Source organism: Lissotriton helveticus, chromosome 4_1 (genome assembly GCF_964261635.1).
Source record: "Lissotriton helveticus chromosome 4_1, aLisHel1.1, whole genome shotgun sequence".
Lineage (NCBI taxonomy): Eukaryota > Metazoa > Chordata > Amphibia > Caudata > Salamandridae > Lissotriton > Lissotriton helveticus.
Window position 1 is genome coordinate 1,859,070,770 of NC_136063.1, and position 13,870 is coordinate 1,859,084,639.

The 13,870-nt window shown below is 42.1% G+C and overlaps 1 protein-coding gene across 1 annotated transcript in view; it reads right to left on the minus strand.

The window, feature by feature from the left end:
* The window catches only part of TBX22 (T-box transcription factor 22), a 333,889-nt gene extending 333,163 nt beyond the window's left edge, over nucleotides 1-726 (minus strand). Inside the window, exon 1 of the mRNA XM_078685923.1 lies at nucleotides 564-726. The gene's annotated coding sequence lies outside the window, so the exon portion shown is untranslated. The remainder of the gene's footprint in view (nucleotides 1-563) is intronic.
* Between the last annotated feature and the right edge of the window lie 13,144 nt (nucleotides 727-13,870).

Genomic DNA, 13,870 nt, shown 5'->3' on the forward strand with positions numbered 1-13,870 from the left:
AGTGCATTTGGGCCTTTCTAATAATGTCCATGTATTTGAACATTGCAACTGCCCTTTCTTGATGTCTTTCACAATAAACACTTGCGTAGATCAAGAATGCTGATGTCCAATTCTCTATGTTCTTGGGGACCCTGGGACATTTAGCAAGCTCCCATTCCTCTTCTTTGGACCCTTCTTTAGCCTGAATGTCCCTATGAAGTTGTTCAAACACATCAACAAACTCATGCTGCCAAATCCTGTTTTTTGTCTTATCTGAAATATGCGTCCCCAATGGCATAGCTATTCCCATATAAGGGAGCTTCTTATGAATATTAGGAACTGCCCCCGCCCTGCACATCAGCGGAATTACATTCGCCATCCACCTTTTTATCTTTTTTTATCTAGACTTGAATCCTTATTTACCATCTCAGCACTACTAACAGTTGAAGACTGTGCAGCCACACTCCCAACCACCTCCCCAGTAGACACCCCCACAACATCCGACAATGAGAAATCACCCACAGATCGTGTATTCCGCTTCCCACCCAAGGGTTGTGACCAAGAAGCCCACCAATGTGGCTTACCTGTCGATAGCTGAGCGGAGCGTTTCTGAAATTCTTTGGGATCATCACGCCGACGATGACCGTGTCGCTGTGCTTTGCCCGTTGCTCTGTCTGCTCCTGACTTCTTCAGCAGACTAAAAACGTTGGTTGCCCCTGCCACACCCTTTGAAAACTCATTATACTGTATTAGCGATTGTACTTTACCATGCACAATTCCTTCATCCAAAACCCCTCCTTCGAGATCATCATAATCATCCCCATAATCCAATTGCTCCTCATGTATATCCAGATCAAGGTTACTACTTCCAGGCAGTTACCAATCCCCCAACCCCCCACATTACAACCTTCAATTGGTCACTGGCATCCGCTCCGAATGCCCGGCACTACACCAAAAATCCGCACTTGATCCGCCCTGACTGCCTGCTTTTTACCAAAAGCAAACTGCTCTGTGCTCAAAAGACTGGGGACTCCAGTCGCTGTCTGTTCTCCTGCTGATGATGGGACATTCAAGCTGCCCTTGCCTAAATGCGCTGAAAACTCCAGAACCTTCCCCCCAGATCCCTGTCAAGAGCTGCCACCCTTAGCCAACGGGGCGTTAGAATGCTCCACTCACACCCATTGCCCAGTCTGAGGCCCAAACGATGAATCAAAATTAAAATGAGGCTGAACCGGAGGAGAGGGAGATGTAGGAAAAATAAACTCACACCCAGAAGAACCCCCTAACTGTTCAGGCATTGGATCAACATTCTCACTGAGAGGAAACAATTCCACCACCTCAAGCTCCTCATGTGCATAACCATGCACTGATGACTCTATGTGCTCCAAATTACCTGCTGCAATTGAAACCCTACTTGGGATTTTCCACCAGGGGGACCTCTGGGCAAAGGAGGCTGCACAACCACAGAATTATGACTCAATAACACTGTCCCATGTACATTGAAACTCCTTTACTTCTTATCCCCGCTTGTTGTGGTACAGGGAAAACTATCTAATCCTCTTTAACCTCTTTCCCACAATCACTTGAGTAGTCTACCAATGAGGCAGAGTGCTTGCCTAAATTCAATTGAGGCGCTATATCAATTGAAACGCTTCCCCTATTAAAGCATGGGCGTTTCATAAGCACCTCTTTTTGTCCTTGGCCCGTAATGTAGGTGAGGGGCTCGCAGACAAAACCAGAGAAATGCCCTCCCTTCCCGCAAAATCCCCACTTGTGCTCTCCCGCCCGAAGGAACAAAACAGAGCATGACTGGGAGGCAGCCCCACCCCTCAGCAAGGCTCTTCTCTGAGCCCGGCCCACACGAGAGGCGGATACCGCACCCAACTGACCGGCCACTCCCACCGGAGCTGAGGAACACCGCGGCACTGAAAGCCTGTCTCCACCGCTCCTCCGGTAAGGACGACCGCGGCTCAGTTTCAGCGCCACTTCTCCTCCCGCATTCACAGGCGCCAGCGGAGCTCGGCCGTGCGACGGCAAGCATGCCGCCACCGCCCCAACCTCACCTCTTTCTTTTTAGGGGCACCACCCCCGTCACCACAGCGGCAGACACCCCGGGCCTCAACAGGTCTTCTCAGCCCTCAGGCCAAGGACTTTGTTGTAACATGCAATCTATGTTTAGGTGTTGACGCTCCAGCTTATCCGTGTATTCCCCTCCCACTCCCTTCTCCTTCCTTCTTATTGGTTATACCTTGCCTACGTCATGTATCATTAGGCATTGTTGTTTATCGGGCTGTCATTGAAGCCCCAGCTGTTCGTCATACCGGTCCTGCACCGCGGGCCTTTATTGAGTAATTAAACTTACCAATTTAAATCAACTGCTGCCGTGTATTCATTCGATGACACTTCAGATGGCGACGAGGATGGGATGTTAAAGAGTCCTTCAAGGCCCGCTGGTTGTGACAGAGGATCGTCTTCTTTTTTCAAAATATTTATTTCAAGGCAAGTTATTCAGTTATTTTTTTTTCGGGGCAAAGTGTTCAGCGCTAATTGATTCATTTACTTTTTCATGTGAGGTCGATTGCTGAAGATAAAGAGTGTTCTTGTGGCTCGAGACTCAGCGACCTCCTAGAAGTTATTTTCAGGCAAGTTATGATATTTCGATTTTTGCCAAAGACATTTTCTAGCGCTAAATCATTTTTTCGTCTACTTTCTTCCATGTGCTGACGTGTGAAGGGTCTCGTTTCGACATCGTTTCGAGGAAGCAAGTAGCATTCTCTTCAGCTGTATTCTGTCAACTGTCACGTCTTGTTCAGCGTCGGCCGTTGGAATTTTCAGTTTAGATTCTTGCAGCCAAGCATTCCTGTCAGCTGTAACTGTCATTGCTGATTAGCTTGCTGACGTCATCGCGTTTCTTACGATCTGGAGCGTGACTCCATTTTGTGTTCAGTAAATTCTTAGTTTTCTCTCAGAATAGCGTTTTTCATGAGAGGATTTTGATGTACACGATATAATAGGATATTTTCCTGTTTTCAAGTTTATATTTTCCTCACTTCAAAAAAAGTTATTTTATTTATAAAACTAAATTGAATATTTGGTATTAATTTAGAGAAATTATAGGATTGTGAAATTTTCTCTTTTCTCTTTTCATAATAATTTTTTAAAAATGTCTTTTCTTGTAAAGAAAGAGGTTGGAGTAAAAGTATCAGAAATGTCTACAAATTCAAATATATGTGCTCCAGCTCCATTCTTGAATGATCCAGGGAAACCAAGTATGAAGTGGAAAAACTGGTTGAGGGCTTTTGAAAGTTATTTGATTGCAATAGATGGGAAGAACTATGAACCAGAGAGAAAGGTAGCAATTTTGTTTGGATTATTGGGAGCAAATGGCCAGGAAATTTTCGACAGTTTGCCTGAGTATGAGCCACCCCCGGGACAGTTTATTCCTTTAGATGAATACCAAGAGGCGCTCAAACGTTTGGAAAGACAGTTTGGTGAGGAGCCAAATATTATGATTGGGCGTCATCATTTCACTATGCGCAAACAACAAGAAAATGAGACTGTTGAGGAGTATATTGGTGCATTACGTGTACTAGCAACCAAGTGTGAATATAATGACATGGTGGATGTATATATTAGGGATCAGTTTGTTTTTCATTGCCATGAAAAGAAAATACAAGAGAGGCTTTTGTCATGTAAAAATCCTCCTTTACAAGAGGCGATAGATATTGCCAAAGGGATAGAGAGATCTCTTCAGACATCAAAAGTATTATCTGCATCCTCAAATTCAAGGGCTGAAGTATATGTTGTTAATGATTTAAAACAAAAATTTAAAACAAAACTGCTGCCGTGTATTCATTCGATGACACTTCAGACTTACAGCGCATCACGCACTGCCTCACCCTCTGCCATATTTTCACTTGATTAACTAACTTCTTCCTCAAAAGGTGACAGAAATTAATATTGACTGGAATAACCCTTCACATCACAAAACTAACTGCTACCTAGTCTCACGGAATGCCCTCCTGCCAAAAGTGCACCTATTTCATACCAACCGGCAAGTCCCGCCCCCTAAACCTACCTGCACCTATCGCGCCACGTGGATTTTTAGACCACGCGAAAAACCCCAGGGGGACACTGGCTTGCGCCGGGCTCCCACGGGTCCCCATTTTTCCTTTTTTATTTTTGCTTTAGTTGGGTCGTTTGTGATAATCTTTCTTTTACTCAGGAGTACTTTGGATCGACTCCTACTTTATGGATTGAGTGATTCTTTCCACGACCTCAGGAGCATTTATTGTCAAATAAGGTTGATCCTCAATGAATTAGGGAACAAGTAGGTTGCGTTTCAGTGTTTTGATCAATGGACTTTCTTGTCACAATCTAATATTAATGCACTATGGTTGGACTATTGTTTTTACATTTTTCTCAGTCTTTTTGTTTTTGATTTGGGCATTACATGCTATTGTGAGCACTTGGCTTCATCTTTGAAGAGGAAGCAATCCTTGTTACTTCTGTTTTTGTGTTTTATCCAAAGAGTCTGTGTATCAAACTATTTCTCAACCTCTGTTTTTGTTCACACTGTCAACTATGTTTATATTATTTGTTGTGTAACTGTGCGAGCACCACTGTTTATTGATTGTATTGTCTTATTAAATTTTGTACATATTGTAATTTGTGTAGGGATATCATTTTGTAATATTAAATTGCATTTATGCAGAGTTTGTCTCATGTGATGTAGTTTTCATTATTTTGTTATGTTGGGATTATTCTCAAGTCACTTAAATGTATGTTGTATGTAATGTATTACTTGAACCTTTGTGAGGATTCTAGTTTATGCTTCATTATTGGGCCTCTTCTGGCACTGCTCCAATGGAGTAGATGCAAGCTACTACCGATATATCTATTGGGGAGCTATGCCACTCGTTTGGTCTGTAAGGATGTAGTATGTGAGGGAGTGCAAAGGGGAAAGAAGGAGTATCTGTTGCACTTACTGACGTTGTCAATGTATTGTTTCTCGTTACAGGCCCACAGTTTGGATTACTGAAGTGGAGACCTGGCCTTTTACATAGCATCACAGATGTGGGTAGTATACAATACCTGTACTTTGACTACATCTTGTTAGCAGAGAGGGCGACTTTAGCCCTGATAAATGCCACTGACACCTCCTGTGAGAGTTGAAATGTTAACCTGCATTTGTGAGTAGAATTTTCCCCCACCTTTTTCATTCTGCCAGTGGGGGACCCAATAAAATGCATACTCCCACCCCGTAGGTAGTTTTATTCTACATATACACCTTCTTTACCCTCTGCACTCTAACGCGTCCTTAAAGACAATATGAGTGACATAGCTAATTATCTATCTTTTATTCCTCAATATATTTATGCCTAGTAGCTTGCAAATACTCCATTTGAGAGGTGTCAGGAGGTGCCCAATTAGGAAGCATGATGCATGACACCCATTGGGAGGGTGAGGTCTTCCGTCCATAGAGAGAGAAGGTTTTCTCATATTGTAACCTTTCCTTCTTGTGCCATTCCCACATAATTCAAGCAGACAGTTCTTTTATGGTACTTTTTAAAATCCTGCTGTGCCAGTAACCACTTTATGATGGAGCTTCATTCCCTTCTTAGCATCGCAACACTGCAGTACCAGCCACAAGATGGTTTACTAACATCACATGGTTCCTGCCAACTCATTTGACAACGGTGTCATTTGATGCAATTATATACACACAACAGCTGTCAACGTTGGAGCACTCATTGGTTTAACTGTCAAAAGTAACACAAATTATGTGACTTGTAGTTCACCTTTCTCATTATCGCTAAGAGTCAACAAGTCATAGCAGGCTTACCAGTTCATAGATATGTAATTGCATCCATAATTTCGAAACAAATGTAATGATTCTCTGGTGCGATTTGCAGTGAAACCTGTTATATAATGAAAACAGGAACAAAGGCTGGATACACTTTGTGCTCTTAGAGGCACAAAACATCTTCTGTCAATACATGAGGATGCGATTGTAAAAATGACTCAATCATTAACGTTTGTGGATTGATTCTCTGAGTGCAATTAGTTATAAAGGCTTGAATGAAAAGCTTCTCCTGATTTGCGTACTCCAGTTATTAATGTTGGTCTTTTTCATTTATTTACTTGGTTTTATTTATTTTTACTTTTTTGGGGAATACATTTTCTATACTATTTTCAATTAAATTTGGAGAAGGTATCACTCCTAAAATGACCTATTTAATTTCAATGTACCTCACAAATTTGAATCTATTGAATATATCATTATACCACGTTTACAAAGTGTACCGTAGTAAACGTTACGCGTGGTAATGCCTTCGTAGTAAATGATGTTTCTCTTTTGGGAGATGGTAAGTAAGCAGTCCTGCTAGTACCCAAACAAAATAACACGGATTAATTCATGCTTACTATGACTAGTTGCAGGTAGTGCCTGAAAACTGAAGCTGTCCAGGATACAAGCGAAGGCCCCGAGACGTTGCAGATACACACAAGTAAGACTCTACTGAAAATGGGTTAAGACTGCACAAAACAAGGCAGAGCAAAACAGGAGCAAACAGGAAAACCAGGGGAACCGGAAATGAAAGGGAAAAAAACCTTGTAGGATCGTGTGCAGACTTCTCTGTGTGCAAAAGGCCAATGTAACTATGCAACACTTTGCCAGGCGAAGCCTAATGATCTATTTGTGACTAAATAGCGCTCTTTCTTTACACTCAGAACCCCAGGAACTACACTATACTTAGCGTTCCACTGTCCCAGGCTTTCGTAGCTTCGCACCGGCACATTCTCAAGTGTCTACAACCTCCGTGTCCTCTGAATCCTCAAAGTAAGGGCTGACAAATGGATGTCTCCTACCTTCTGACTAGCAATATTATGCACACATGCTTTGAGGCGGTTCCTGTATTAATAAAGCATGGTGTGATTTGCCAGATGCAAAAGGCAGCCATGGCAATCCTTCCGAGTGTCTCAACTGTCAACTTCTGACAGCTTACACTTTACGTGTGCAAGCTCTGTGAATTAGAAGTGCACAGCAGTTGCAGAGACCTACATATATACTTTCCACGATATTCCGTTCACACAACATCGTACTTTTTGTATCAGAAAGTCATCACACTTCCAATTTGAATGCTGAGATGGAGGATGGCTGTCCCATGCTTGCGTCCATCCCAGAACTCATTATTGTCCTAAAGAGGAACAAAGCCATTTCTCAGTGCATTACTAATAATAAAGTGGGTGTAGCATAGTGAAGGATGTGTGAGTTCTTGGCTATACAAAGGCTTCTCGCAGTGCAACTCATCTCATTGCAATGCCAGTCTCACAATTATGCCTTTATTGACCATCAACAAATGTGGATGTATGTACCTTCGTTTATGTGATGAGAAAGAATATATTTTATTAAGAGATGTTAAAGGTTTCTTCTATGTGTAAAGACATGTTCATTGTTTTGAGCTCTCCAACAACTGAGCAAATTTGCCTAATTTTAATTATATTTCATTTGGATTACAATAAATTGCGAAGCTTATGATCATTATTGAAGTAAGTCTCCATTTTGTCTTTTCACTGGGGTGTGAGCTGTGCTGGCCTCTGCTATTTAGTCCTACTACCCATGTCTTGTAATGGTGATAGTCAACTTTATAATATAATTATGCTACTTTCATAATTCTACACCAATTACGTCCTCTAAGACATTGGAATAGTTTACCCCTCTGGGGCACTTGTCAACATCTTGCTGATATGCTTCTACCTTGGATTGTTCATACTCTGGATAACAAGTACTCTCAGTGCACCTGCATTTATATGCGCAGCTGATGAATTTATAGTAATTTGCTCTTATCTAGCAATTAATTATCAGACAATTTGCATTCGTATCCCTGTACATCTTTGTAGACGTTGTACCCCCTACTTAAACACTAAGGGGTAGATTAGGATCGCGGTTTTCCCGCATCCTCCGGGCCGGCCCGGAGGATGCGGGAAAACCGCTGCGGAGCCCAAAAGACCCACTGCCACATTAGGATGGCGGTGGGTCTGAAATCTGTCCGCAGCTGAGGCGACCGCGGCGGAAAAGCTCTAACATGGCTGGCGGTGTCTATCAGCTTGAAGCTGCACCCGCTGCAATGTTAAAAATAGAGGATGTGACCGCCACCCTGGCGGTCACATCCTAATCTGAAAGGAGGGAACGCCGCAGCCCATGCAGACGTTCCCTCCTCCTCTGGGGTCGCAGACGGACTCAAGTCCGTCCGCGATCCAAATCTACCCCTTTGTATTCAAATGCTACCCTCCTTAATGTTTTAGTTCAATGTTTCTTCTACTTTGGGTGTTGTGACACTTTGTACAGTATTACTTGAATTGATTCACTAAACACTTTTTTCCATTCTGTTATTGTAAAAACGTTTGTCAAGTGTTTAAAATTTGCTTCTCCTACTCCAATTATTGTTATGTTATGTTAATAAAATTTTAAAGCGCTCATATACCCTGGGTGTCTTGGTGCAGACTCAGCAGAAAACATAGGAGAGACTGCTAGTTTTTAAAAAGCCAGGTTTCAGGAGCTTTCTGAATACCAGAAAAGATGGAGCAGACCTGATGTTTATTGGTAAGAGGTACCAGGGTTTAGTAGCTCCTGAGATGAAAATTCTTCCATCCCATTTTATTTTCTTGAACCTAAAGGCATTGACTTTTTTTGTTCCCTTTGATCGGAGGTTCCTACTAGGTTCAAACCAGGAGAAGGCTTGTTTTAGGAGTTACGGGCCTGTATGGTGCAAGGCCTTAAATGTTATGCACAGAGTTTTGAATTTGATACGGTTTCTGACCATCAACCAATGGAGATACTTGATTGCTTGAGAGACCGAGTGATCTTTAGGAAGGCCTAGGAGTAATCTGGCCACAGCATTTTGTAAGACTAGCAATGAGATTACTGTTTTCCTGGTGCTAGTGGGAAGCTACTGGAGAATCTTTTTCAATATTCTAAGGGTGTTAAATGAAGAGGAGATGACAGCGTTGACTTGTTCGCTGAGGTTTAATCTATTGTCGATTATCACTCCTAAGCTTTTGGCTTTCGAGGTTGGCAGTGGCAGAGGGCCCATTTCTGAAGACCAGCTGGATAGGGCCCAAAAGTATGGCTATTCGTTTCAGACAATGATTGCCCATAAAAGCACCAATTTCTCTCATGCAGTTGTGTAGCTGAGAGCTCGTATGATTTACATCATTGAAGGCTGATAATACAATTGTTTGTTGTCTGCATAGGAGGGAAGAGAGAAACCAAATGATCGAATCAGAGGCCAGTTCTGTGACGTACAGTTCTGTGACGTATAGATTAAAAACTGTTTGGCTAAGTGAGGACCGCTGCAGGACTCCACAGGTGAGGGAGAAGGTGTTAGAGATGAAGCTAACCTGCATAACTGTATTTTCTCTTCCCTTCAAAAAGATTTCAAGTGTTCCAATGCTGTACTTTTTATGCCCAGTTTCTCCAAGCATTGGACCAACATGGCATGGTCCACTGCATCGAAGCCCGCTGAAAAGTCTAAAGGGCAAGAGCTGCCGTGCCTCCATTGACTAAGATGTTCTCCGGGCTATGTTCAGATCTAAACCCAAACTGAGTTGGATCTACGAGTTGGTTTTCTTGAATAAACTGAGCAAGTTGGGTGTTCCTAATTCTCTCGATAATTTTTACAGGAAAATGTAGCCTGGAAATAGGGTGGTAGTTGGCTGGATCCTCTGGATCTAGATATGTTTTTTTTGAAGGTTTATTGCAGTCACTTCATAGTGCTCTGAGATAGATAGTTTCACCATATTCTTCCTCCACTGATGGTATTACAACACGTTGCACATTGCTCCAAAACCTAGACGGGTGCAGTCGCGTTGCAGAAAACAACAAATAACTAAAATAAAAATGATAACTTTTAGTTGCAAAAACTGTTTGTTTTTGAAAGTGCAGCCTGAATGTAACTTCCATTGTACAACATGAATGTCCTTGCAATATTAAATAATGCTTTGAATTTACCAAAAATGTTGATGAGATTGGAAATGCATATGATCGATAAATAATTTATCGAAAGCCAGGTGGCTAAGCTGTGCTCTGTATTTACAATTGTAATGCCTTTAACATTAACAGATCTATCATGTTACCAGGACACCATGCTTGCAGTCTAGGTTATCCTTTTCTCAGGTCAATGTCTTTGGGTATGGAAGGCTAATTGGTTAAATTGAGCAAAGCATGATTACAATATCTAGAATCCATAACCTACTCATTTGTAAAATGGAAACTCAGGACTTTAAACATACTTTATACCAGCATGGAGCTTTCATTCAGATCTGCAGTTCCTACAGTATGTGTTAGTGTCATAATGGGCCACTAGTGATCACAAATGCTGCAATCATTTGCAGTCCACATACATTTTAAATTGAAATGTGATCATTAGTAAGGTCAGGCCAATGTCAAGGGAGGAGCCTTCTTTACAGCTGTCCATTCCTACTTACAATATCTAAAAAGTATCAGTATGTGTAGGTTTTGTCTGAGTCAATTTTGTTAGCTTAAGTGCAGCCAGTGTGGATAGCTGGGTAAGCCAATAGGCACTGAGCTGTCATAAAATGTATCAAATGTACTTTCTAAGAGGCATACAATCAGCTATATTCTACATTCTTCCTGTGTCAGCTATTGCTTTCAAGAGTCTTCACAAACAAGAGTATCAGGCAACAGCACTCTGGGACTGGAATCACAGGAGAGAGGAGCTGAAGAAGCCTAGGTAGGTTGGCTTACTAGACCTCTAAAGTCCTGGGAATGGACACTCACTCACTACCTGGGATGAGATAATTTACCAGTCAGGAGGTGCAGTGACCTATTTAGACCTCTTAAGGCTTTGGCTCAGTGCCTGAAAATGAGCTACGTGGTTGTATTGACTTCTCAAAGACTTGCTATAGTTCACACCCATTTTGGTATCCCTCACTGGGTTTCCCGATTTTTGTTATCTCTGTACCTTTCATTAGTGCTTTCAAGTATTGCCCTCTTGGTTGTCTGCCTGTTAACCTAAATTTCTTGTAGAGCCATACAAGTGTATGTCCAGCAGCAACCTGAGGCTTTCGTAGGATTTCTGGACAGCTCTGGGCCATTGCACCATCTGCTGCTGGACATACCTTGTTGCAGTTGTTACCTGTGTGCTACATCCAATAAACAAAGAACTCGCTTCAAAGCATTATGTACCGTTTTCAAGGTCATTAATAGAACTGGTCCAGAGTTCCTTAGGCGCAAATTCCATTGGTATGTCCCTGGTAGAATGCTACGGTCTACTGGTGCCAAACAAGTGCAAGCCCCTACTTTTAAAAAGGTCAACTGGGGAGGCAGGAGTTTCATTTCCTGTACCTCTAGAGCTTGGAATGAGCTTCCTTTTCATCTTAGGAATGCTCCGGATCTCCTCTCCTTTTGGAAGGGCTTGAAGACATGGCTCTTCACTCAGTATCATACATTCAATTTCCCCGGTAACCAGTACTAAGCACCAGGACACCCCAGGGTAATTGCGCGCTTTACAAGTGCAAATAACATAACATAACCTATTCTGACCATCTGTCCCTTGTTCTTACAATGGGTAAGATCTACCTAAGATTGCTATCATCAAGGCAGAGTGATGATGTTCCTTGAAACAAAGTCTCTGAGAGTGAGCCGCAGTCCTGGATTTCTCTCTTATTCCTGATCCCTGTTTCTCCCCCAGATTCTGGACCTGGTCATACTCATCATTCTGTTCACCAGCACATCAGCTAAGGGATGAAAGGGGGTTTCAGCAGACCTTCAACTTTGAATCTTGGCAAGGAGATCTTGTTGTTCTGGGTTCAATCCCTGTTGGTGCATCCATACTCTATGTTTGCCTATAAAATTAGTGCTTGGAATAGCTACATCAGTTCCACTCTTTCTGGATTTCTTAATTCTTCTACAAGATTTTAAAGCCTGGTTAGCTGATCGAAGGTTCCATACGGGCTTATGAAAAATGACTATTCTGTAGAATTCCTGGACCCTTTTAATAAAGTGATCTGTGCATATGACAAATGAGCTCAACAATTGCTCTTTTTCAAGGAACCGTATAACCATTGTTCAACTTACTCATAAGCAAGGCTTGGACAATGTTCCTTCTCCATGACACTGGGATCCAGTGAAATAGTTTTTGGAGGGTACGCAAGTGAACAAAACAGATCCTGCATACCCCGGTTACTTGTTTTTGCAAAGAAAGAGAGTAATCAATTAAGAAGACCTGGCAACTAACACTCATTCCAGACCTTACAAGCTCCCTCAAAACTTAAGATTTCTGTTTCATCTGCATTACATTGTAAACAGTGTGTCTGCAGTCAACCTGCCCATTCTGAGAGGCAATCGACCACATTTTCCTGTGACTCCATGTGCTTGTCATCAATAGAGATAATGAATCCACTGGGTATCAACAACGTACATATTGATCTAAGAAACCCATGCCCTCATGATACTAGCCCAAGGTTCCGAATAAATATTAAACAAAGTGAGGCTCAGAGAAGATTCCTGAGAAACTCCACAATGCAAATCTAAAGGGCTATATCTAAAAGGAGGTAGCTGCACAGAGAGAGGTCTATTACTTAGAAATAAACAAAATCACTGTAGACTGGGCGAATGCAATACCATTTCATGCAGCCTTTGCAGCAAACGTTGGTGAGGATACCGTGATGAAAGCCACCGACAGATCTAAGAGGATTAATGCATCTGCTTTACCTTGATCTACTAGTGACCTGACACTATCCAACAGCACCAATAGAGTAGACTCTGCACTGATTTTTTGCCCTAAATCCTATTTGTGAAGGGTCTAACAGATTCCTACTCTCCCAATATGGTATTAGTTGACAATTAACTAGTCTTTCCAGCACTGTAGCCAAACAAGGTAACATTGAGATGGGGCGGAAATTAGTTAAAGTAGAGGCCTGTTTCCAGACTACGGGAAACTTCATCTTCTACCAAGATTCATTCAGGAGTGCGGTTACATACAGCAAGTATGGGGGTTAGTAGGGAGTAGATGAAGTATGGACAGGGGTTTAATGTGAACCCTGACCCCACTTTCCCCATCATCTCCACCAATTCCGCTGGCAGCTCTTCAAACCTACCCCAATTGGAGGTAGCTTCCGATTGTAATCTGGCATTCTTAAATTGTTCCTCCTTCATAGGTGGTTGATCACCAAAGTTCGAATAAATGGTCACATTTTTATTGTTGAACAATGTAGCCAATTCCTCACTAAAGAAAGCTGAGTCCTTAACTGTCTGATCCAGGGACGCTGAAGGAGCTAATTCCTTAACTATTTTAATCAGTCCTCTAGGTAAACTACTATTTTCCTCAAGTGTTTTAATGAAATATTACCCATTGGCTAGTCTTGGTTGTTTATAATATTCTTTAGGAGCATTTTTATAGATCACTCGGTCCGCTGCTCCTTTAGTGCGCCACAACGTATGTGCGAGGACTTTACAATCTCTTTTTATAGCCCTTAATTTGCTAGTATAGATAATAGCCTATTTGCTGAATTAAACATGTAATTTGGCTCCTTTGTATGCTTAGCAAATTTTCTTCTTGTGCCCTTCTAATCTAACATTTAATTTCTCTTTTCCTCCATTACACACTTGCTGCATATAGACCCATGTACCTACCACTAATGTCATCTGCGTGTCCACATTTCTGCTGTGAGCCTGGCACATGTCGCTGCATGTGTCTTCAGTCTTCACCACTTAGATCACTGTTCATCCAACATGCTGTTGATCCTCCTGCTATTTAAATATTTCTTGCCTGCAACCTTTGATACATTTTTTGTTCTTCCATCCATAGTCTCGGGCCCCACCTGTTGTATGCGACCCATTGCATTTGTCCCTTCTCGTTGTTGGACT